The following is a 24,072-nucleotide window of genomic DNA, read 5'->3' on the forward strand; positions in this document are numbered from 1 at the left end:
CACAATGCTCCTAGTATGCACATTATGCCACACAGTGCCCCCAGAGTGCACATTATCCTAAGCAGTGTCCCCAGTTCACATTATACCACACAATACTGGTAGCATGCAAATTATGTCCATTGTACCCCCGACATGCACACAATGAAGCACAATGCTCACTGTACTGTGTCCACATTATGCCACACAGTGTCCTCAGTATGGACATTATTCATCTCTGCATCTTCCAGTAGGTACCTACCTTCCAATGGTGGCCAAATTATCAATACATGCATACAGTTCACGCAAAGCTATCCTGTGATAAACTCCTGTAACTAGTACTGTTTGCTGGCCATTCGGAAGGTTATTATCAGGGAGTGGGCATGTGGGGATGGAAAGTGACCATTTTTTGGGAATGCTAAAAAAAACGCTAGACGTACCTGGAAAAATGCTGGGAGTGTCGGACAAAATGCAGGTGTACCAAGCTGGCTTAGAAGATTGTTTGTTATGTCAACTTCAGCCAAAGTACACAGGCCCACCTTGGCTCCAAAAAGGGGGTTTAGCCACTCAAAAAGGGTTATGTTCTTAAGTGTACTGCATAGCAAAGTCGACATTTCAGGACTATCAGTCCTTTTATCAAGACAAGTACGTCTATAAAGTGAATAAATACATTATATAGTGCAAAGTGATTTTATATATATGTTTTATTAACATACATACACATAAGTGATACACACACAAACATACAAACATACAGTATAGTCATGCACATACATATATTTGCAGACTTGTATACACACTATACAGTGATCCTCCTTCCTTCCTCCCTCACACACACACACACACACACACACACACACACACACACACACACACACAGGATACACTTACTGCATGTGACAGTTCCTCTGTTCTGAGTCTTCTCCTCCTATCTCTCCATGACTCTGGGCTGGCACTGACTGACTGAATGCCATGTATCTCCGCCCCCACTGCTAAGACTCTGCTTCCTTTGCACTGCAGCTGTAATTAGTGGCTGGGGGACAGGAGGGACATGGACCCAGCTCTGGTATACTTAGATGCCCGCATTGATATGTCTGTCCATCCTCCTGGGCAGCACTGTGCATAGCGGGTTGAGTTGCATTGACTCGACATGACGTCATTACGCAATCACGTCTCTTGCACCCGCTATGCACAGTGCTGCCCCAGAGGCTTTGCTGCTGGAAATGAACGTTAATTGAGTGGACAATCCAGCCCCAAAGCCCATGCAGCCATCGGCCCTTCTGGCATTTGCCAGAAGTGCCAGATGGCCAGACCTGCCCTGTTCAGCCCGCATGTGCCTGTTTTTTAATGAAGTGCCGAGTAAGTCTCAGGCTAGGCGGTGCTACAATGACTTGTGCCCTATGTAAGAATCATTCAATGGTGAGCCTGTTATGAAGGATTTTGAACATATTTGTATGGGTATGAATGAATGGGCACCGATACACTCTCACAGCGAGCACATTCATTTGCAAGGCTGATTTCACTGGAGTAGAGTGGTGGATACGCTAATTGCTGGCTGCTGCAAATTTACAACTGTGTGGTCAGGTCTGAATTACCCTCTATGAGTGAGTGTGCAATTTGTATAGAGGTGTGCAATGTAGCTGTGAGTTTACAAACATTATGGAGGTTTGCAGTGTGGTTGTGTGCGTGATCTATATGGAGGTGTACAATGTGACAGATTGAGGTGCATTGCGATGGATTATGTAATGTGGCTGAGAGTTTGCATTTTATCTGATTGTGATTGTGCAATGCGGCTTTCTGAGTGTGCATTTTTACAGGGGCTGTGCAATGGGGCTGTGATAGTCTTATGTGAAGGAGATTGTGCAATGTGGCTAGAGGTGAGCAATGCAGCTGTGGCCAGAAGCACATACAGTAGATGCCAGAGCTCTGAGGAAGCCGCCGATCACGCAATCGGCAGAGAAACGCGTAAATCACAGTTATACCTGGTACCAGTTCTTCAACATTGGCTAATTCGGCTGTGGGCAGACCTTGATATGCTGAAGTGGGAGTATTAACCCAGCAAAGTAACCAGGAGCCAAGAGCCTTAAGGCCATTCCATATATTTACCTATTATTGTTCATCATCATTATTGCTTTAAAAATCCTGCATATGGATGGAAAACTGACTAAGGTTCTAAGGATGTGGTAACTATACCGCTTTTTCAGCTGCTTGCACTAAAAACAACTGTGCTTTCTTGCTAGAAACTACCTAAACCATATCTCAGCAGCTACTTGCACTAAAAACGAACTGTGCCTACAATTTACTGGCTGCTTGCACTAAAATATATTGTGCTTATTTGCTATAAACTGCCTCTGTTATTTGCACTAAAAATGAACTGTGCCTACAATCTATTGGCTACTTGTGCCAACATATATTGTGCCTTTCTTTTGTTATAGACTGCCTCTACACTAAAGAACTTTTCCTTTGGCAAAAAAAAAATTCTAATAAGCCTCACTAACACCAAGAGCAGCATGAATTCCTGACTAATTCTTTCTAACATGCTTATTAATAACTATTGAAATATTTCATTAATATTGCTCTGGATCCATATAATTTACAATGGTCACATATTTTCTGAAATTATTGATAAAGACATCTTCTTGTTATATATCTTATTATTATTATTATTATTATTATTATTATTATTATTACTGTGTTTGTACACGTTGCATAAGACTGTATTTGTACCTAATAAATTTGTATTTTATTATATTTTATTAAAAATCAATAATTCCTTTCTAGCGCAGTATCTAGTGTTTTTTCAGAGCTTAGAGCTATAGAGTCAACAGAAGAAAAGGACATTGACAGTTCTCAGGATACATGCTGAGCAGCACCTCTGTGAGACATGACATCACTTAAAATGCCAGCATCTACCATCTCAGCTGTGTCACCATTTCACCAACTAGAGTCTGGTTTAGCTGCCAATCAAACCCTGCCAGCACAGGTGAAGCTACAGTATGAAGAGTTTTTTTTATATGAATACAAATAAATATGACTTGATGTAATGTGAAAAAGAAGCAATTATTTGTGGTGTAATGTGAATAAGGAGCAATGCAGTGTGGTGTAATGTGTATAAGAAGCAATACATTGTAATATGTGAATATGAAGCAATACGGTGTAATGTCATTTGAATAAGAAGCAATACAAAGTGGTGTAATGTGAATAAGGAGCAATACATTATGATGTAATGTGAATAAACAGCAATATGATATAGTGTAATGTGAAAAAGAAGCAATACGGTGTAATGTCATGTGAATAAGAAATTGCTTGATGCAATATAAATAAGAATACAAAAGAAGAAAAAGGGTTTGTATGGATGCACTCCTTAATGGACAATCAAAAAATCGGGGTTTTGTTGGGTTTAATTCCTTTTCAATTTCTAAAAAAGTGTGGGGGTTCCTTTTATCTTTAATGGTACTTTAATGGATACGGATACCACCACACATAGCGAAATAAGAGGTTAAAAGGATTTTTTACATTTAGTCAACATACAGTGTTTATAGACAAGAAAAATGTGATTAAAGAATTTTTAAAAGTGTAGGTAGACACGAATGTTGGTGTTAGTATTTAGACATGAATTGGGGGTATATTCCCCACTTTTGGTCCTTACGTAGGTTTGTGAATCTGTACCAATAAAAATATATATTTTCCACGTGTGTTCGTTGATTTAATGAGGGCTTTCCCAGGTATGATGGTTTCAATATTTTTGTAACGTGTTGGGTGACACCCAGCAGAAAAAGGAGAGAAGGTTCCTGTACACCGTTAGTGAAAATTAAGGGGTAGATTCCCCATATACCGCAACAGTATGTAGACCCAGGCTGTGTTTGTAGAAAGGGTTCTTTTATGGGGGGTGAAATCCCACAGGAGTCCCCAACACAGTATGTTTTATACAAATTAGGGGTAGATTCCCCACTGAGATTTTATCAGACCGTAACACTTTGGTGTGTCTACCAGACAATCAAGGTGTCTGGTAGGTGCTTACCTATATGGATAGGTCGGTTCTTGGATTTGTGTGTTGGGGGATACTCAGCATATATATCTACACACAGTCGGTCGGATTTATCATGGGCAGATTCCCCATATGGGTCTTAGTAGAAATATTTGATAATTATCGGGGGTGAAATTCCCCTTAAGTCATCAAATAGGATGTTTGTTTTTATTATTATTCCACAATCGGGGCTATGCATTTATTGAGGGGGTATATTCCCCATGCGCCTCCCCTAAGTAGTGTTTATAGGGATTAAGGGGTGGATTCCCCACTATACTCTTCCCAGTACTGATTTGCCTATAGCGGTACTGTATGTGTCCAGGGGTAGACTCTCTCCAAATATCCCAAAATATGCTTTTATAACACTTTCAGGGGTACATTCCCCATATGGGTCCCTGAGTGAGGTAGTACATATGCCTATACAGACTATAATTAGGGGTATATTCCCCAGAGGGTATAAGTCTGTAAGGTTTTTATATAGTTAGATTCGTTATATAGTGCAAATTCAGAATTATCCGCTGAGAATGCCCAAAATGAGATATTTTTATACAACAACAGATATTTTGCATGTGTTTATTAACATTGGGGGGTATTTATCTTTTGAATACGTGGTACTAGGTCCAAGTGTATTTTTTTAAAAACTCTGAAGGGTACTTTCCCTTTTTAGGTAAGTGGTACTGAATCAAAGAGGTATGTACATACACATATGCAGAGCCACTTTAATATGCGTGGGTGTGTAATCCCTTGTATTTGGTTTACTGCATATCAGGATTTCAGTCTCCTATTAATATTGAGTTTTTACCACTTAGTGTGGAACAAAAGGTTGTTTTTAAGCCAGATATCTGGTTTTATACACACATTGTTTGTATCTAATAATCAGAATCAATTTAGTATGATGATACAAAAATGTGCTTATAATATTGCAATTACAGCCAGAGCTTCTGAGACAGTTTAATACATTGTCTCCATATGATTAATGTCTCTGAATAGCATGCAGCAGCGACACCTACTGGAAGATGCAAGGTACTGCTGTTCTGGCACACTCTGTATGCTGAGTAGTGCTGAACTGTAATAATATTTCCAGAGGTGAATAAATATTGAGACCACCGTTGGTCTACTGATGCTAGCTGCTGCGGATATTCTGGCTACAACCTAATGGGTACAGATATATAAGGACATCTGATATAAGGCAATAAATAGCAAAATTACATGTCTAGACTAAACACCAAACATTCTATCTAGCGCTACACGGACAGAACACGTGTTTCGCTTTGTTAGCTTCTTCAAGCTGACCACTGGATTGATCCCAAGTCAGGATATTTATTAAGAAACCTCAGCCAATGACGGTGCCTATTTCCGTCACATGGTGCGTCTCCACCAGTCATCCGGCGTGATTACTTCCGCCCTTTCATATGAGATGTTCTTCTGAGCGTGCTTACGTCCTTTGCGTCGTGCCTGCGTCTCACCATGTGACCTGTCACATGCCGTTGAGCGGCCAATTGCCGGCTAAGTCTTACGATCCCGGAAGTGTTATGCGCATCAGTTGTCGCCCTGTACTCTGTATAGTACAATTCGGCGTGTCACAAATCTGGTATTTCGCTACTTATCATTAAATTTCTCTGGTCCTTTGCCCTGTGAGTTATGTAACTCATTCTGGATATGCCGATATTCCGTCTGGTGTCCATGACTCGTTCATTAGTATGTATGTTGAATATATTCGATTTTTTGTATACATGTTGTTGATAGGAACCCCTTCCTCTGTATATGATATACATTCGTCCGGGGTATATCCTATAACCTGAATTTGTTATGCATGGTTGCTATAGCGTTGCTATGGTATGACATTCCCTCCTTTCATCTCTGTTAACTCAGTAGTGCAAATAGGTAGTGAAACGTAGTTTGAGAAGCACTGGGGACTTGTGTGTAGGGATTTTGGCATGGAAATGGTAGAAATCCTTTATTTGATACATATCAGACAAATGAAATTTGTGCAAAACTGGGGGAAGAGTGAAAAAACATAGAACTCTTAAAACACATCTAGGTGCAAGGTGATGCTGATGCTGCAAAAAATAATCAGTAGTGATAGTAATAGCAGTGATAAATATAGACAATAAATAGAATAAGTATGGGTGTTCCTATACAGTCAGATAAATGTGTCTGGCTGTATTGGTGATAGTGTTTATAATAGATGGATGCTCCTATTTCGGTAGGTGACACTGTGATTATTGTGGTCCCCTCATATAGGGGTTCATGTGTAAATATTTGGTGTGTTGATGAGCAACTTGAGTGGATGTGAGGGTTTCGAGATTTTAATGAATATTCATAGATGGTTCTGATGTCATCCTAAGTCAGAGAGTAATGGGTTGGATGGATTTAATACCTTCTGCCTACATGTAGTCAAATAGTGTGCCATACACAATGGCTGGGTATCATCCAATTGGATTAACGAGATGTTAGTATTGGCGTATCATCTGGGTGACGTTTTTGGGTATATCTTTGTGAGATATGGACTGGGGTATAGTTGTAGAAATACATCTATTCTCATATATCTGACCTGTTACCCAGGTGGGTGTCTGTATCAGGTCCTGGTTCTTATCGGAAATATAGTTGGTAGAATTCTTATCGTACATATCGTGTTGGAGTCATATGTTTACTATTGTATAGGTAAGTATGCATCATTAGGTACTCTTGTTATATAGGTAAGTATGCATCATTAGATGATATTGGTATTCCAATATAGGTAAGTATGTCTTTTTCATTCACATTAACTTGTTCTTATTCAGGAAACAGGTAAAAGTATTGGTATTAGATTATTCTATTCTGAGGAGATAAATAAGAGTCTAAATAACACGTGGGTATATTCTACCCCTGGTCTGATGATAGAGACTGCGAGTGACACCATTTCCAAGGTAAGTATGGATGGGTCCCAGATGGTATTGAGGATAATTTTTCAACAGGGATACACTTTTTCTTTTATTATCCCAAACTTGATATAATACAGTTTCAGGGAGAAAAAGGAGGAGAAAGAGAAAAAGAAGAGAGGGAAGGGGGGAAGAGAGGCATGGGTAATCACCTTCACATATGGTTATGAGAGACAAGATTGCATCTTGTCATTCTCCAAGGAAGGGAAGGTAACTGTTGTACTCATTGAGGCCTTTAGGTTGCAGGCAATCCATCAAGAATATCATTTTTGTTTCAATTTTTAACAGCTCCTTATCCATGTCTCCCCCTCTAATTCCTAGTTGTACATGTCTCATGCCAAAGACTTTCAATCCTTTCGAGTCACTATTGTGTACTCGCATGAAGTGCCTGGCTACTGGATTCAATTTTTTAAAATTAGCTGAATCTTTTACTGCGTTCCGTATGGATCCAATGTGCTCTAGAACTCGCACTTTAAGTGGCCTCTTAGTTTTGCCCACATAGATTTTACTACATGGGCATTGTAGTTGATAAACTACTCCAATGGTGGTACAAGTGATTAGATTTTGAATCTTCCAGGTTTTGTTAAATTTATCCACAAAGGTTTGAGTTGGTATCATGTGGGCACATGCTTTGCAGCGTCCACATTTCTCGGATCCTTGTTTTCTGGGAGGTGGGGAGGGCTCTGTTAGATGGCTGTGGACTAAATGGTCCTTAATGTTTCTGGCTCTTCGCCAGCTAGTCTGCACCCTTGCTGGTAAAATGCTCTTCAGGTCTTCATCAGTATGCAGTACTGGCCAGTGTTTTTGTAGGATGTTATTGATCTTTTTCCAATTCCTATTGAAGGTCCCTATAAATCTTATAGGTTCTTCTTCATTGGCCATGTGGACCTTGGGGGATAATAGTGTCTCCCTCGGTATTTGTCTCACTGCATTGCGTGATTTTTTGATGAGGGTCTGACTGTATCCCCTCTCCCTTAATCTCTCAGACAATTCCTGCTCTCTTTTGTCATGTGATTCTGTGTTGGAGCAGTTTCTTTTGACCCTGATCATTTCACCCTTTGGTATAGCTCTGATAGTGCTGGGGAGGTGTGCACTGGTGGCATGGAGGACGCTATTAGTGGCTGTCTCTTTTCTGTAGAGATCTGTACAGATGTTGCCACCTTCATCAATGCTGATGGTTAGGTCCAGGAAGTGAATTTGATGTTGACTTGCCTCGTGTGACAATTTTAGGTTGAGGTCATTCTTGTTTAGTAACTCAATCAGTTCCTCCAATTCATTCTTGTCTCCATCCCATAGCATCAGGATGTCATCAATATAACGTAGGTATAATGGGATTTTATCTGTATACCTTGTATTGACATCCCTGAAAAATACCTCTTTCTCCCACCATCCCAGGTACAGGTTAGCATATGTCGGGGCACAGGCCGTGCCCATAGCTGTGCCCCGTACCTGGAGATAGTGGGATCCCTGGCAGGTGAAGTAATTTTTCGTCAGAATAAATCTGATGGCATCAGTCAAGAAGTTATTAAATTCACAGTTTGCATCCATCCCGAGGAAGTATTTAACTGCCTCAATTCCTCTCTCATGGTTGATACTGGTGTACAAACTTTCTACGTCAAGGGTCACCAACCACGTGTTGTTGTTCACCGAGAGGTTCTCAAGTTTATTTAGAACGTCCATAGTGTCGCGGAGATGTGATGGTAGGGCTATGACGTATTTCCTTAAGAACTGATCCACGTAGATACTGAGCTTCTCAGTCAGACTGCCCTTACCTGACATGATGGGCCTGCCTGGTGGGGTCTTGGAGTTTTTGTGGATTTTGGGGAGGAGGTATAGTGTTGGAGTCTTAGGTTGGTCCACTTGCAAGAATTTAAAATCACTTCCTGAGATGATTTTGTTGTCATGTGCTGCCTTAATTAATCTGTGGTATTGTCTGGAGTATTCTGCACTGGGGCTAAATATTAGTTTGGTATAACATTTGGCATCAGATAGTTGTTTTTGCAACTCTTGTACATAGAGCTCACGAGGCCACAGGACCACGTTCCCCCCCTTGTCCGAGGGTTTCACTATTGTGTCCTGCCAGTCCGATATTTCTTTCAAGGCTTTATTCTCTCCTTTAGTGACGTTATGTGGATGGCGGGATTGTCTACTGAGAAGTTGGTCTAAGTCTTTGGATACCAAAGTTTGAAATACCAGGACTTGGGGGCATGTTTTCATGTCAGGTATAAATGTCGACTTTTTCTTTATCTTAGATTTGTCCCATGGTTCGGGGGCAGAGATTGGGATAGTGTTGGGGTTTAGTTGAGGGTGTGCATCCCCGTCTGTTGATAGTTCATACAGCATTTGTACTGCTGCATTATCCTCATTGTCCAATTCTATTGGGTCAGGGGAGTCGGGAGTTCTGTCCTTTTTGTGCTGCGCGAAGAATTTTTTCAGAAGAATTTTGCGTGTGAATAAATTTAAATCTTTTTCAACATCAAATCTATCTGCCACTGCCACTGGCGAGAAAGATAGACCTCGTTTGAGGATGGATTCTTGATCGCTTGTCAGGGACCGATTGGTAAGATTGACAATTTTAAGGGGAGTTGGGGGTATGGGTTCTGGTGGGCGGTCCCGTTGGTCTATTCCCTGAACCGTCTCCTCTCCCTGGTTTCTCCCCTCCAGTCCACAGCTTCTCTCTTCCTTCTTCTTCCCCCCCTGGCCCCGCCTGATCCTTCTCCAGTATCTCGGCCTCTGTTGCGGCCTACCCCTAAAAAATTAAGGTGTGAGAATCTTGTGTCAGTGGAATCAGTATCCGAAGAGTCTGGTTCGGAGGTAGTATAGTTTGAGGTGTTACCCCCTTTAAAGTTGGTATTTTGAGGTCTTGATGGTCTTATGTTCCATCGGAAAATTTTATTATTCTGAAAATCAGTGCGGTCTCTTTGAAATTTACGTTTTTTACGTTCTATTATCTCCAATTCGTATGTTTCTATTTCTTTTTTATATTTATCATATCGATTCTGAAATGCATCTAATGTTTCATGACTCTTGAGTTTTTCACCCAGTTTGTTTATTTCTTGGGATATTTGCGTTAAGACTATTTCGTCATGTTTAACAAGAATTTTAATTAGATCTTTTGAACACTGTAGAAGAGTCTTTTCCCACTCAATCTTTAATTCATTATTTGCCAGCTCAAAAGCAGGAAAAATTTTGGGTCTAAGGCCCCTTGGCACCAGGTTGCTCTTAAGGTAATTATCGAATGTGGTGCGATTCCATACTGTTTTGCTCTGTTTCATTAGAGCTAGTTTTAAGGCATAGAGGTCTTCCGCCCAACTCTGGGTTGGACCTCCTGATGTGTCTGAGTTTTCTAGGAAAATGGAATCCATATCACTCCTAAGTTTGTCTCTTCGGATCTCAAGATCCTTTACTAGGCTGAAAGTAGACATGACTGGAAGCAATCCAGTGGTATAGTGTAGTTATCTGTATAATCTTCGGAGGGTATTCCTGTAGGTTTATATGGTGCTAGACCCCAGAATTCCGCATTTAAGCAGAAAAGAGGTTATACAGAGTGGACAGGGGTTTGGGGGGGTCTGCACACAAAAAGAGAAGGATTGATGCCCTCTATTTGGCGGGCAGTGTACCACTGTGTGTTGTTTCACAACAGTGGGGGTGCTATCCCAAACATTGGCATACAAGAATACAAAAGAAGAAAAAGGGTTTGTATGGATGCACTCCTTAATGGACAATCAAAAAATCGGGGTTTTGTTGGGTTTAATTCCTTTTCAATTTCTAAAAAAGTGTGGGGGTTCCTTTTATCTTTAATGGTACTTTAATGGATACGGATACCACCACACATAGCGAAATAAGAGGTTAAAAGGATTTTTTACATTTAGTCAACATACAGTGTTTATAGACAAGAAAAATGTGATTAAAGAATTTTTAAAAGTGTAGGTAGACACGAATGTTGGTGTTAGTATTTAGACATGAATTGGGGGTATATTCCCCACTTTTGGTCCTTACGTAGGTTTGTGAATCTGTACCAATAAAAATATATATTTTCCACGTGTGTTTGTTGATTTAATGAGGGCTTTCCCAGGTATGATGGTTTCAATATTTTTGTAACGTGTTGGGTGACACCCAGCAGAAAAAGGAGAGAAGGTTCCTGTACACCGTTAGTGAAAATTAAGGGGTAGATTCCCCATATACCGCAACAGTATGTAGACCCAGGCTGTGTTTGTAGAAAGGGTTCTTTTATGGGGGGTGAAATCCCACAGGAGTCCCCAACACAGTATGTTTTATACAAATTAGGGGTAGATTCCCCACTGAGATTTTATCAGACCGTAACACTTTGGTGTGTCTACCAGACAATCAAGGTGTCTGGTAGGTGCTTACCTATATGGATAGGTCGGTTCTTGGATTTGTGTGTTGGGGGATACTCAGCATATATATCTACACACAGTCGGTCGGATTTATCATGGGCAGATTCCCCATATGGGTCTTAGTAGAAATATTTGATAATTATCGGGGGTGAAATTCCCCTTAAGTCATCAAATAGGATGTTTGTTTTTATTATTATTCCACAATCGGGGCTATGCATTTATTGAGGGGGTATATTCCCCATGCGCCTCCCCTAAGTAGTGTTTATAGGGATTAAGGGGTGGATTCCCCACTATACTCTTCCCAGTACTGATTTGCCTATAGCGGTACTGTATGTGTCCAGGGGTAGACTCTCTCCAAATATCCCAAAATATGCTTTTATAACACTTTCAGGGGTACATTCCCCATATGGGTCCCTGAGTGAGGTAGTACATATGCCTATACAGACTATAATTAGGGGTATATTCCCCAGAGGGTATAAGTCTGTAAGGTTTTTATATAGTTAGATTCGTTATATAGTGCAAATTCAGAATTATCCGCTGAGAATGCCCAAAATGAGATATTTTTATACAACAACAGATATTTTGCATGTGTTTATTAACATTGGGGGGTATTTATCTTTTGAATACGTGGTACTAGGTCCAAGTGTATTTTTTTAAAAACTCTGAAGGGTACTTTCCCTTTTTAGGTAAGTGGTACTGAATCAAAGAGGTATGTACATACACATATGCAGAGCCACTTTAATATGCGTGGGTGTGTAATCCCTTGTATTTGGTTTACTGCATATCAGGATTTCAGTCTCCTATTAATATTGAGTTTTTACCACTTAGTGTGGAACAAAAGGTTGTTTTTAAGCCAGATATCTGGTTTTATACACACATTGTTTGTATCTAATAATCAGAATCAATTTAGTATGATGATACAAAAATGTGCTTATAATATTGCAATTACAGCCAGAGCTTCTGAGACAGTTTAATACATTGTCTCCATATGATTAATGTCTCTGAATAGCATGCAGCAGCGACACCTACTGGAAGATGCAAGGTACTGCTGTTCTGGCACACTCTGTATGCTGAGTAGTGCTGAACTGTAATAATATTTCCAGAGGTGAATAAATATTGAGACCACCGTTGGTCTACTGATGCTAGCTGCTGCGGATATTCTGGCTACAACCTAATGGGTACAGATATATAAGGACATCTGATATAAGGCAATAAATAGCAAAATTACATGTCTAGACTAAACACCAAACATTCTATCTAGCGCTACACGGACAGAACACGTGTTTCGCTTTGTTAGCTTCTTCAAGCTGACCACTGGATTGATCCCAAGTCAGGATATTTATTAAGAAACCTCAGCCAATGACGGTGCCTATTTCCGTCACATGGTGCGTCTCCACCAGTCATCCGGCGTGATTACTTCCGCCCTTTCATATGAGATGTTCTTCTGAGCGTGCTTACGTCCTTTGCGTCGTGCCTGCGTCTCACCATGTGACCTGTCACATGCCGTTGAGCGGCCAATTGCCGGCTAAGTCTTACGATCCCGGAAGTGTTATGCGCATCAGTTGTCGCCCTGTACTCTGTATAGTACAATTCGGCGTGTCACAAATCTGGTATTTCGCTACTTATCATTAAATTTCTCTGGTCCTTTGCCCTGTGAGTTATGTAACTCATTCTGGATATGCCGATATTCCGTCTGGTGTCCATGACTCGTTCATTAGTATGTATGTTGAATATATTCGATTTTTTGTATACATGTTGTTGATAGGAACCCCTTCCTCTGTATATGATATACATTCGTCCGGGGTATATCCTATAACCTGAATTTGTTATGCATGGTTGCTATAGCGTTGCTATGGTATGACATTCCCTCCTTTCATCTCTGTTAACTCAGTAGTGCAAATAGGTAGTGAAACGTAGTTTGAGAAGCACTGGGGACTTGTGTGTAGGGATTTTGGCATGGAAATGGTAGAAATCCTTTATTTGATACATATCAGACAAATGAAATTTGTGCAAAACTGGGGGAAGAGTGAAAAAACATAGAACTCTTAAAACACATCTAGGTGCAAGGTGATGCTGATGCTGCAAAAAATAATCAGTAGTGATAGTAATAGCAGTGATAAATATAGACAATAAATAGAATAAGTATGGGTGTTCCTATACAGTCAGATAAATGTGTCTGGCTGTATTGGTGATAGTGTTTATAATAGATGGATGCTCCTATTTCGGTAGGTGACACTGTGATTATTGTGGTCCCCTCATATAGGGGTTCATGTGTAAATATTTGGTGTGTTGATGAGCAACTTGAGTGGATGTGAGGGTTTCGAGATTTTAATGAATATTCATAGATGGTTCTGATGTCATCCTAAGTCAGAGAGTAATGGGTTGGATGGATTTAATACCTTCTGCCTACATGTAGTCAAATAGTGTGCCATACACAATGGCTGGGTATCATCCAATTGGATTAACGAGATGTTAGTATTGGCGTATCATCTGGGTGACGTTTTTGGGTATATCTTTGTGAGATATGGACTGGGGTATAGTTGTAGAAATACATCTATTCTCATATATCTGACCTGTTACCCAGGTGGGTGTCTGTATCAGGTCCTGGTTCTTATCGGAAATATAGTTGGTAGAATTCTTATCGTACATATCGTGTTGGAGTCATATGTTTACTATTGTATAGGTAAGTATGCATCATTAGGTACTCTTGTTATATAGGTAAGTATGCATCATTAGATGATATTGGTATTCCAATATAGGTAAGTATGTCTTTTTCATTCACATTAACTTGTTCTTATTCAGGAAACAGGTAAAAGTATTGGTATTAGATTATTCTATTCTGAGGAGATAAATAAGAGTCTAAATAACACGTGGGTATATTCTACCCCTGGTCTGATGATAGAGACTGCGAGTGACACCATTTCCAAGGTAAGTATGGATGGGTCCCAGATGGTATTGAGGATAATTTTTCAACAGGGATACACTTTTTCTTTTATTATCCCAAACTTGATATAATACAGTTTCAGGGAGAAAAAGGAGGAGAAAGAGAAAAAGAAGAGAGGGAAGGGGGGAAGAGAGGCATGGGTAATCACCTTCACATATGGTTATGAGAGACAAGATTGCATCTTGTCATTCTCCAAGGAAGGGAAGGTAACTGTTGTACTCATTGAGGCCTTTAGGTTGCAGGCAATCCATCAATATCATTTTTGTTTCAATTTTTAACAGCTCCTTATCCATGTCTCCCCCTCTAATTCCTAGTTGTACATGTCTCATGCCAAAGACTTTCAATCCTTTCGAGTCACTATTGTGTACTCGCATGAAGTGCCTGGCTACTGGATTCAATTTTTTAAAATTAGCTGAATCTTTTACTGCGTTCCGTATGGATCCAATGTGCTCTAGAACTCGCACTTTAAGTGGCCTCTTAGTTTTGCCCACATAGATTTTACTACATGGGCATTGTAGTTGATAAACTACTCCAATGGTGGTACAAGTGATTAGATTTTGAATCTTCCAGGTTTTGTTAAATTTATCCACAAAGGTTTGAGTTGGTATCATGTGGGCACATGCTTTGCAGCGTCCACATTTCTCGGATCCTTGTTTTCTGGGAGGTGGGGAGGGCTCTGTTAGATGGCTGTGGACTAAATGGTCCTTAATGTTTCTGGCTCTTCGCCAGCTAGTCTGCACCCTTGCTGGTAAAATGCTCTTCAGGTCTTCATCAGTATGCAGTACTGGCCAGTGTTTTTGTAGGATGTTATTGATCTTTTTCCAATTCCTATTGAAGGTCCCTATAAATCTTATAGGTTCTTCTTCATTGGCCATGTGGACCTTGGGGGATAATAGTGTCTCCCTCGGTATTTGTCTCACTGCATTGCGTGATTTTTTGATGAGGGTCTGACTGTATCCCCTCTCCCTTAATCTCTCAGACAATTCCTGCTCTCTTTTGTCATGTGATTCTGTGTTGGAGCAGTTTCTTTTGACCCTGATCATTTCACCCTTTGGTATAGCTCTGATAGTGCTGGGGAGGTGTGCACTGGTGGCATGGAGGACGCTATTAGTGGCTGTCTCTTTTCTGTAGAGATCTGTACAGATGTTGCCACCTTCATCAATGCTGATGGTTAGGTCCAGGAAGTGAATTTGATGTTGACTTGCCTCGTGTGACAATTTTAGGTTGAGGTCATTCTTGTTTAGTAACTCAATCAGTTCCTCCAATTCATTCTTGTCTCCATCCCATAGCATCAGGATGTCATCAATATAACGTAGGTATAATGGGATTTTATCTGTATACCTTGTATTGACATCCCTGAAAAATACCTCTTTCTCCCACCATCCCAGGTACAGGTTAGCATATGTCGGGGCACAGGCCGTGCCCATAGCTGTGCCCCGTACCTGGAGATAGTGGGATCCCTGGCAGGTGAAGTAATTTTTCGTCAGAATAAATCTGATGGCATCAGTCAAGAAGTTATTAAATTCACAGTTTGCATCCATCCCGAGGAAGTATTTAACTGCCTCAATTCCTCTCTCATGGTTGATACTGGTGTACAAACTTTCTACGTCAAGGGTCACCAACCACGTGTTGTTGTTCACCGAGAGGTTCTCAAGTTTATTTAGAACGTCCATAGTGTCGCGGAGATGTGATGGTAGGGCTATGACGTATTTCCTTAAGAACTGATCCACGTAGATACTGAGCTTCTCAGTCAGACTGCCCTTACCTGACATGATGGGCCTGCCTGGTGGGGTCTTGGAGTTTTTGTGGATTTTGGGGAGGAGGTATAGTGTTGGAGTCTTAGGTTGGTCCACTTGCAAGAATTTAAAATCACTTCCTGAGATGATTTTGTTGTCATGTGCTGCCTTAATTAATCTGTGGTATTGTCTGGAGTATTCTGCACTGGGGCTAAATATTAGTTTGGTATAACATTTGGCATCAGATAGTTGTTTTTGCAACTCTTGTACATAGAGCTCACGAGGCCACAGGACCACGTTCCCCCCCTTGTCCGAGGGTTTCACTATTGTGTCCTGCCAGTCCGATATTTCTTTCAAGGCTTTATTCTCTCCTTTAGTGACGTTATGTGGATGGCGGGATTGTCTACTTACCTATATTGGAATACCAATATCATCTAATGATGCATACTTACCTATATAACAAGAGTACCTAATGATGCATACTTACCTATACAATAGTAAACATATGACTCCAACACGATATGTACGATAAGAATTCTACCAACTATATTTCCGATAAGAACCAGGACCTGATACAGACACCCACCTGGGTAACAGGTCAGATATATGAGAATAGATGTATTTCTACAACTATACCCCAGTCCATATCTCACAAAGATATACCCAAAAACGTCACCCAGATGATACGCCAATACTAACATCTCGTTAATCCAATTGGATGATACCCAGCCATTGTGTATGGCACACTATTTGACTACATGTAGGCAGAAGGTATTAAATCCATCCAACCCATTACTCTCTGACTTAGGATGACATCAGAACCATCTATGAATATTCATTAAAATCTCGAAACCCTCACATCCACTCAAGTTGCTCATCAACACACCAAATATTTACACATGAACCCCTATATGAGGGGACCACAATAATCACAGTGTCACCTACCGAAATAGGAGCATCCATCTATTATAAACACTATCACCAATACAGCCAGACACATTTATCTGACTGTATAGGAACACCCATACTTATTCTATTTATTGTCTATATTTATCACTGCTATTACTATCACTACTGATTATTTTTTGCAGCATCAGCATCACCTTGCACCTAGATGTGTTTTAAGAGTTCTATGTTTTTTCACTCTTCCCCCAGTTTTGCACAAATTTCATTTGTCTGATATGTATCAAATAAAGGATTTCTACCATTTCCATGCCAAAATCCCTACACACAAGTCCCCAGTGCTTCTCAAACTACGTTTCACTACCTATTTGCACTACTGAGTTAACAGAGATGAAAGGAGGGAATGTCATACCATAGCAACGCTATAGCAACCATGCATAACAAATTCAGGTTATAGGATATACCCCGGACGAATGTATATCATATACAGAGGAAGGGGTTCCTATCAACAACATGTATACAAAAAATCGAATATATTCAACATACATACTAATGAACGAGTCATGGACACCAGACGGAATATCGGCATATCCAGAATGAGTTACATAACTCACAGGGCAAAGGACCAGAGAAATTTAATGATAAGTAGCGAAATACCAGATTTGTGACACGCCGAATTGTACTATACAGAGTACAGGGCGACAACTGATGCGCATAACACTTCCGGGATCGTAAGACTTAGCCGGCAATTGGCCGCTCAACGGCATGTGACAGGTCACATGGTGAGACGCAGGCACGACGCAAAGGACGTAAGCACGCTCAGAAGAACATCTCATATGAAAGGGCGGAAGTAATCACGCCGGATGACTGGTGGAGACGCACCATGTGACGGAAATAGGCACCGTCATTGGCTGAGGTTTCTTAATAAATATCCTGACTTGGGATCAATCCAGTGGTCAGCTTGAAGAAGCTAACAAAGCGAAACACGTGTTCTGTCCGTGTAGCGCTAGATAGAATGTTTGGTGTTTAGTCTAGACATGTAATTTTGCTATTTATTGCCTTATATCAGATGTCCTTATATATCTGTACCCATTAGGTTGTAGCCAGAATATCCGCAGCAGCTAGCATCAGTAGACCAACGGTGGTCTCAATATTTATTCACCTCTGGAAATATTATTACAGTTCAGCACTACTCAGCATACAGAGTGTGCCAGAACAGCAGTACCTTGCATCTTCCAGTAGGTGTCGCTGCTGCATGCTATTCAGAGACATTAATCATATGGAGACAATGTATTAAACTGTCTCAGAAGCTCTGGCTGTAATTGCAATATTATAAGCACATTTTTGTATCATCATACTAAATTGATTCTGATTATTAGATACAAACAATGTGTGTATAAAACCAGATATCTGGCTTAAAAACAACCTTTTGTTCCACACTAAGTGGTAAAAACTCAATATTAATAGGAGACTGAAATCCTGATATGCAGTAAACCAAATACAAGGGATTACACACCCACGCATATTAAAGTGGCTCTGCATATGTGTATGTACATACCTCTTTGATTCAGTACCACTTACCTAAAAAGGGAAAGTACCCTTCAGAGTTTTTAAAAAAATACACTTGGACCTAGTACCACGTATTCAAAAGATAAATACCCCCCAATGTTAATAAACACATGCAAAATATCTGTTGTTGTATAAAAATATCTCATTTTGGGCATTCTCAGCGGATAATTCTGAATTTGCACTATATAACGAATCTAACTATATAAAAACCTTACAGACTTATACCCTCTGGGGAATATACCCCTAATTATAGTCTGTATAGGCATATGTACTACCTCACTCAGGGACCCATATGGGGAATGTACCCCTGAAAGTGTTATAAAAGCATATTTTGGGATATTTGGAGAGAGTCTACCCCTGGACACATACAGTACCGCTATAGGCAAATCAGTACTGGGAAGAGTATAGTGGGGAATCCACCCCTTAATCCCTATAAACACTACTTAGGGGAGGCGCATGGGGAATATACCCCCTCAATAAATGCATAGCCCCGATTGTGGAATAATAATAAAAACAAACATCCTATTTGATGACTTAAGGGGAATTTCACCCCCGATAATTATCAAATATTTCTACTAAGACCCATATGGGGAATCTGCCCATGATAAATCCGACCGACTGTGTGTAGATATATATGCTGAGTATCCCCCAACACACAAATCCAAGAACCGACCTATCCATATAGGTAAGCACCTACCAGACACCTTGATTGTCTGGTAGACACACCAAAGTGTTACGGTCTGATAAAATCTCAGTGGGGAATCTACCCCTAATTTGTATAAAACATACTGTGTTGGGGACTCCTGTGGGATTTCACCCCCCATAAAAGAACCCTTTCTACAAACACAGCCTGGGTCTACATACTGTTGCGGTATATGGGGAATCTACCCCTTAATTTTCACTAACGGTGTACAGGAACCTTCTCTCCTTTTTCTGCTGGGTGTCACCCAACACGTTACAAAAATATTGAAACCATCATACCTGGGAAAGCCCTCATTAAATCAACGAACACACGTGGAAAATATATATTTTTATTGGTACAGATTCACAAACCTACGTAAGGACCAAAAGTGGGGAATATACCCCCAATTCATGTCTAAATACTAACACCAACATTCGTGTCTACCTACACTTTTAAAAATTCTTTAATCACATTTTTCTTGTCTATAAACACTGTATGTTGACTAAATGTAAAAAATCCTTTTAACCTCTTATTTCGCTATGTGTGGTGGTATCCGTATCCATTAAAGTACCATTAAAGATAAAAGGAACCCCCACACTTTTTTAGAAATTGAAAAGGAATTAAACCCAACAAAACCCCGATTTTTTGATTGTCCATTAAGGAGTGCATCCATACAAACCCTTTTTCTTCTTTTGTATTCTTGTATGCCAATGTTTGGGATAGCACCCCCACTGTTGTGAAACAACACACAGTGGTACACTGCCCGCCAAATAGAGGGCATCAATCCTTCTCTTTTTGTGTGCAGACCCCCCCAAACCCCTGTCCACTCTGTATAACCTCTTTTCTGCTTAAATGCGGAATTCTGGGGTCTAGCACCATATAAACCTACAGGAATACCCTCCGAAGATTATACAGATAACTACACTATACCACTGGATTGCTTCCAGTCATGTCTACTTTCAGCCTAGTAAAGGATCTTGAGATCCGAAGAGACAAACTTAGGAGTGATATGGATTCCATTTTCCTAGAAAACTCAGACACATCAGGAGGTCCAACCCAGAGTTGGGCGGAAGACCTCTATGCCTTAAAACTAGCTCTAATGAAACAGAGCAAAACAGTATGGAATCGCACCACATTCGATAATTACCTTAAGAGCAACCTGGTGCCAAGGGGCCTTAGACCCAAAATTTTTCCTGCTTTTGAGCTGGCAAATAATGAATTAAAGATTGAGTGGGAAAAGACTCTTCTACAGTGTTCAAAAGATCTAATTAAAATTCTTGTTAAACATGACGAAATAGTCTTAACGCAAATATCCCAAGAAATAAACAAACTGGGTGAAAAACTCAAGAGTCATGAAACATTAGATGCATTTCAGAATCGATATGATAAATATAAAAAAGAAATAGAAACATACGAATTGGAGATAATAGAACGTAAAAAACGTAAATTTCAAAGAGACCGCACTGATTTTCAGAATAATAAAATTTTCCGATGGAACATAAGACCATCAAGACCTCAAAATACCAACTTTAAAGGGGGTAACACCTCAAACTATACTACCTCCGAACCAGACTCTTCGGATACTGATTCCACTGACACAAGATTCTCACACCTTAATTTTTTAGGGGTAGGCCGCAACAGAGGCCGAGATACTGGAGAAGGATCAGGCGGGGCCAGGGGGGGAAGAAGAAGGAAGAGAGAAGCTGTGGACTGGAGGGGAGAAACCAGGGAGAGGAGACGGTTCAGGGAATAGACCAACAGGACCGCCCACCAGAACCCATACCCCCAACTCCCCTTAAAATTGTCAATCTTACCAATCGGTCCCTGACAAGCGATCAAGAATCCATCCTCAAACGAGGTCTATCTTTCTCGCCAGTGGCAGTGGCAGATAGATTTGATGTTGAAAAAGATTTAAATTTATTCACACGCAAAATTCTTCTGAAAAAATTCTTCGCGCAGCACAAAAAGGACAGAACTCCCGACTCCCCTGACCCAATAGAATTGGACAATGAGGATAATGCAGCAGTACAAATGCTGTATGAACTATCAACAGACGGGGATGCACACCCTCAACTAAACCCCAACACTATCCCAATCTCTGCCCCCGAACCATGGGACAAATCTAAGATAAAGAAAAAGTCGACATTTATACCTGACATGAAAACATGCCCCCAAGTCCTGGTATTTCAAACTTTGGTATCCAAAGACTTAGACCAACTTCTCAGTAGACAATCCCGCCATCCACATAACGTCACTAAAGGAGAGAATAAAGCCTTGAAAGAAATATCGGACTGGCAGGACACAATAGTGAAACCCTCGGACAAGGGGGGGAACGTGGTCCTGTGGCCTCGTGAGCTCTATGTACAAGAGTTGCAAAAACAACTATCTGATGCCAAATGTTATACCAAACTAATATTTAGCCCCAGTGCAGAATACTCCAGACAATACCACAGATTAATTAAGGCAGCACATGACAACAAAATCATCTCAGGAAGTGATTTTAAATTCTTGCAAGTGGACCAACCTAAGACTCCAACACTATACCTCCTCCCCAAAATCCACAAAAACTCCAAGACCCCACCAGGCAGGCCCATCATGTCAGGTAAGGGCAGTCTGACTGAGAAGCTCAGTATCTACGTGGATCAGTTCTTAAGGAAATACGTCATAGCCCTACCATCACATCTCCGCGACACTATGGACGTTCTAAATAAACTTGAGAACCTCTCGGTGAACAACAACACGTGGTTGGTGACCCTTGACGTAGAAAGTTTGTACACCAGTATCAACCATGAGAGAGGAATTGAGGCAGTTAAATACTTCCTCGGGATGGATGCAAACTGTGAATTTAATAACTTCTTGACTGATGCCATCAGATTTATTCTGACGAAAAATTACTTCACCTGCCAGGGATCCCACTATCTCCAGGTACGGGGCACAGCTATGGGCACGGCCTGTGCCCCGACATATGCTAACCTGTACCTGGGATGGTGGGAGAAAGAGGTATTTTTCAGGGATGTCAATACAAGGTATACAGATAAAATCCCATTATACCTACGTTATATTGATGACATCCTGATGCTATGGGATGGAGACAAGAATGAATTGGAGGAACTGATTGAGTTACTAAACAAGAATGACCTCAACCTAAAATTGTCACACGAGGCAAGTCAACATCAAATTCACTTCCTGGACCTAACCATCAGCATTGATGAAGGTGGCAACATCTGTACAGATCTCTACAGAAAAGAGACAGCCACTAATAGCGTCCTCCATGCCACCAGTGCACACCTCCCCAGCACTATCAGAGCTATACCAAAGGGTGAAATGATCAGGGTCAAAAGAAACTGCTCCAACACAGAATCACATGACAAAAGAGAGCAGGAATTGTCTGAGAGATTAAGGGAGAGGGGATACAGTCAGACCCTCATCAAAAAATCACGCAATGCAGTGAGACAAATACCGAGGGAGACACTATTATCCCCCAAGGTCCACATGGCCAATGAAGAAGAACCTATAAGATTTATAGGGACCTTCAATAGGAATTGGAAAAAGATCAATAACATCCTACAAAAACACTGGCCAGTACTGCATACTGATGAAGACCTGAAGAGCATTTTACCAGCAAGGGTGCAGACTAGCTGGCGAAGAGCCAGAAACATTAAGGACCATTTAGTCCACAGCCATCTAACAGAGCCCTCCCCACCTCCCAGAAAACAAGGATCCGAGAAATGTGGACGCTGCAAAGCATGTGCCCACATGATACCAACTCAAACCTTTGTGGATAAATTTAACAAAACCTGGAAGATTCAAAATCTAATCACTTGTACCACCATTGGAGTAGTTTATCAACTACAATGCCCATGTAGTAAAATCTATGTGGGCAAAACTAAGAGGCCACTTAAAGTGCGAGTTCTAGAGCACATTGGATCCATACGGAACGCAGTAAAAGATTCAGCTAATTTTAAAAAATTGAATCCAGTAGCCAGGCACTTCATGCGAGTACACAATAGTGACTCGAAAGGATTGAAAGTCTTTGGCATGAGACATGTACAACTAGGAATTAGAGGGGGAGACATGGATAAGGAGCTGTTAAAAATTGAAACAAAAATGATATTCTTGATGGATTGCCTGCAACCTAAAGGCCTCAATGAGTACAACAGTTACCTTCCCTTCCTTGGAGAATGACAAGATGCAATCTTGTCTCTCATAACCATATGTGAAGGTGATTACCCATGCCTCTCTTCCCCCCTTCCCTCTCTTCTTTTTCTCTTTCTCCTCCTTTTTCTCCCTGAAACTGTATTATATCAAGTTTGGGATAATAAAAGAAAAAGTGTATCCCTGTTGAAAAATTATCCTCAATACCATCTGGGACCCATCCATACTTACCTTGGAAATGGTGTCACTCGCAGTCTCTATCATCAGACCAGGGGTAGAATATACCCACGTGTTATTTAGACTCTTATTTATCTCCTCAGAATAGAATAATCTAATACCAATACTTTTACCTGTTTCCTGAATAAGAACAAGTTAATGTGAATGAAAAAGACATACTTACCTATATTGGAATACCAATATCATCTAATGATGCATACTTACCTATATAACAAGAGTACCTAATGATGCATACTTACCTATACAATAGTAAACATATGACTCCAACACGATATGTACGATAAGAATTCTACCAACTATATTTCCGATAAGAACCAGGACCTGATACAGACACCCACCTGGGTAACAGGTCAGATATATGAGAATAGATGTATTTCTACAACTATACCCCAGTCCATATCTCACAAAGATATACCCAAAAACGTCACCCAGATGATACGCCAATACTAACATCTCGTTAATCCAATTGGATGATACCCAGCCATTGTGTATGGCACACTATTTGACTACATGTAGGCAGAAGGTATTAAATCCATCCAACCCATTACTCTCTGACTTAGGATG

The sequence above is a fragment of the Crinia signifera genome, chromosome 2 (assembly GCF_055691185.1).
Source record: "Crinia signifera chromosome 2, ASM5569118v1, whole genome shotgun sequence".
Classification (NCBI taxonomy): Eukaryota; Metazoa; Chordata; class Amphibia; order Anura; family Myobatrachidae; genus Crinia; species Crinia signifera.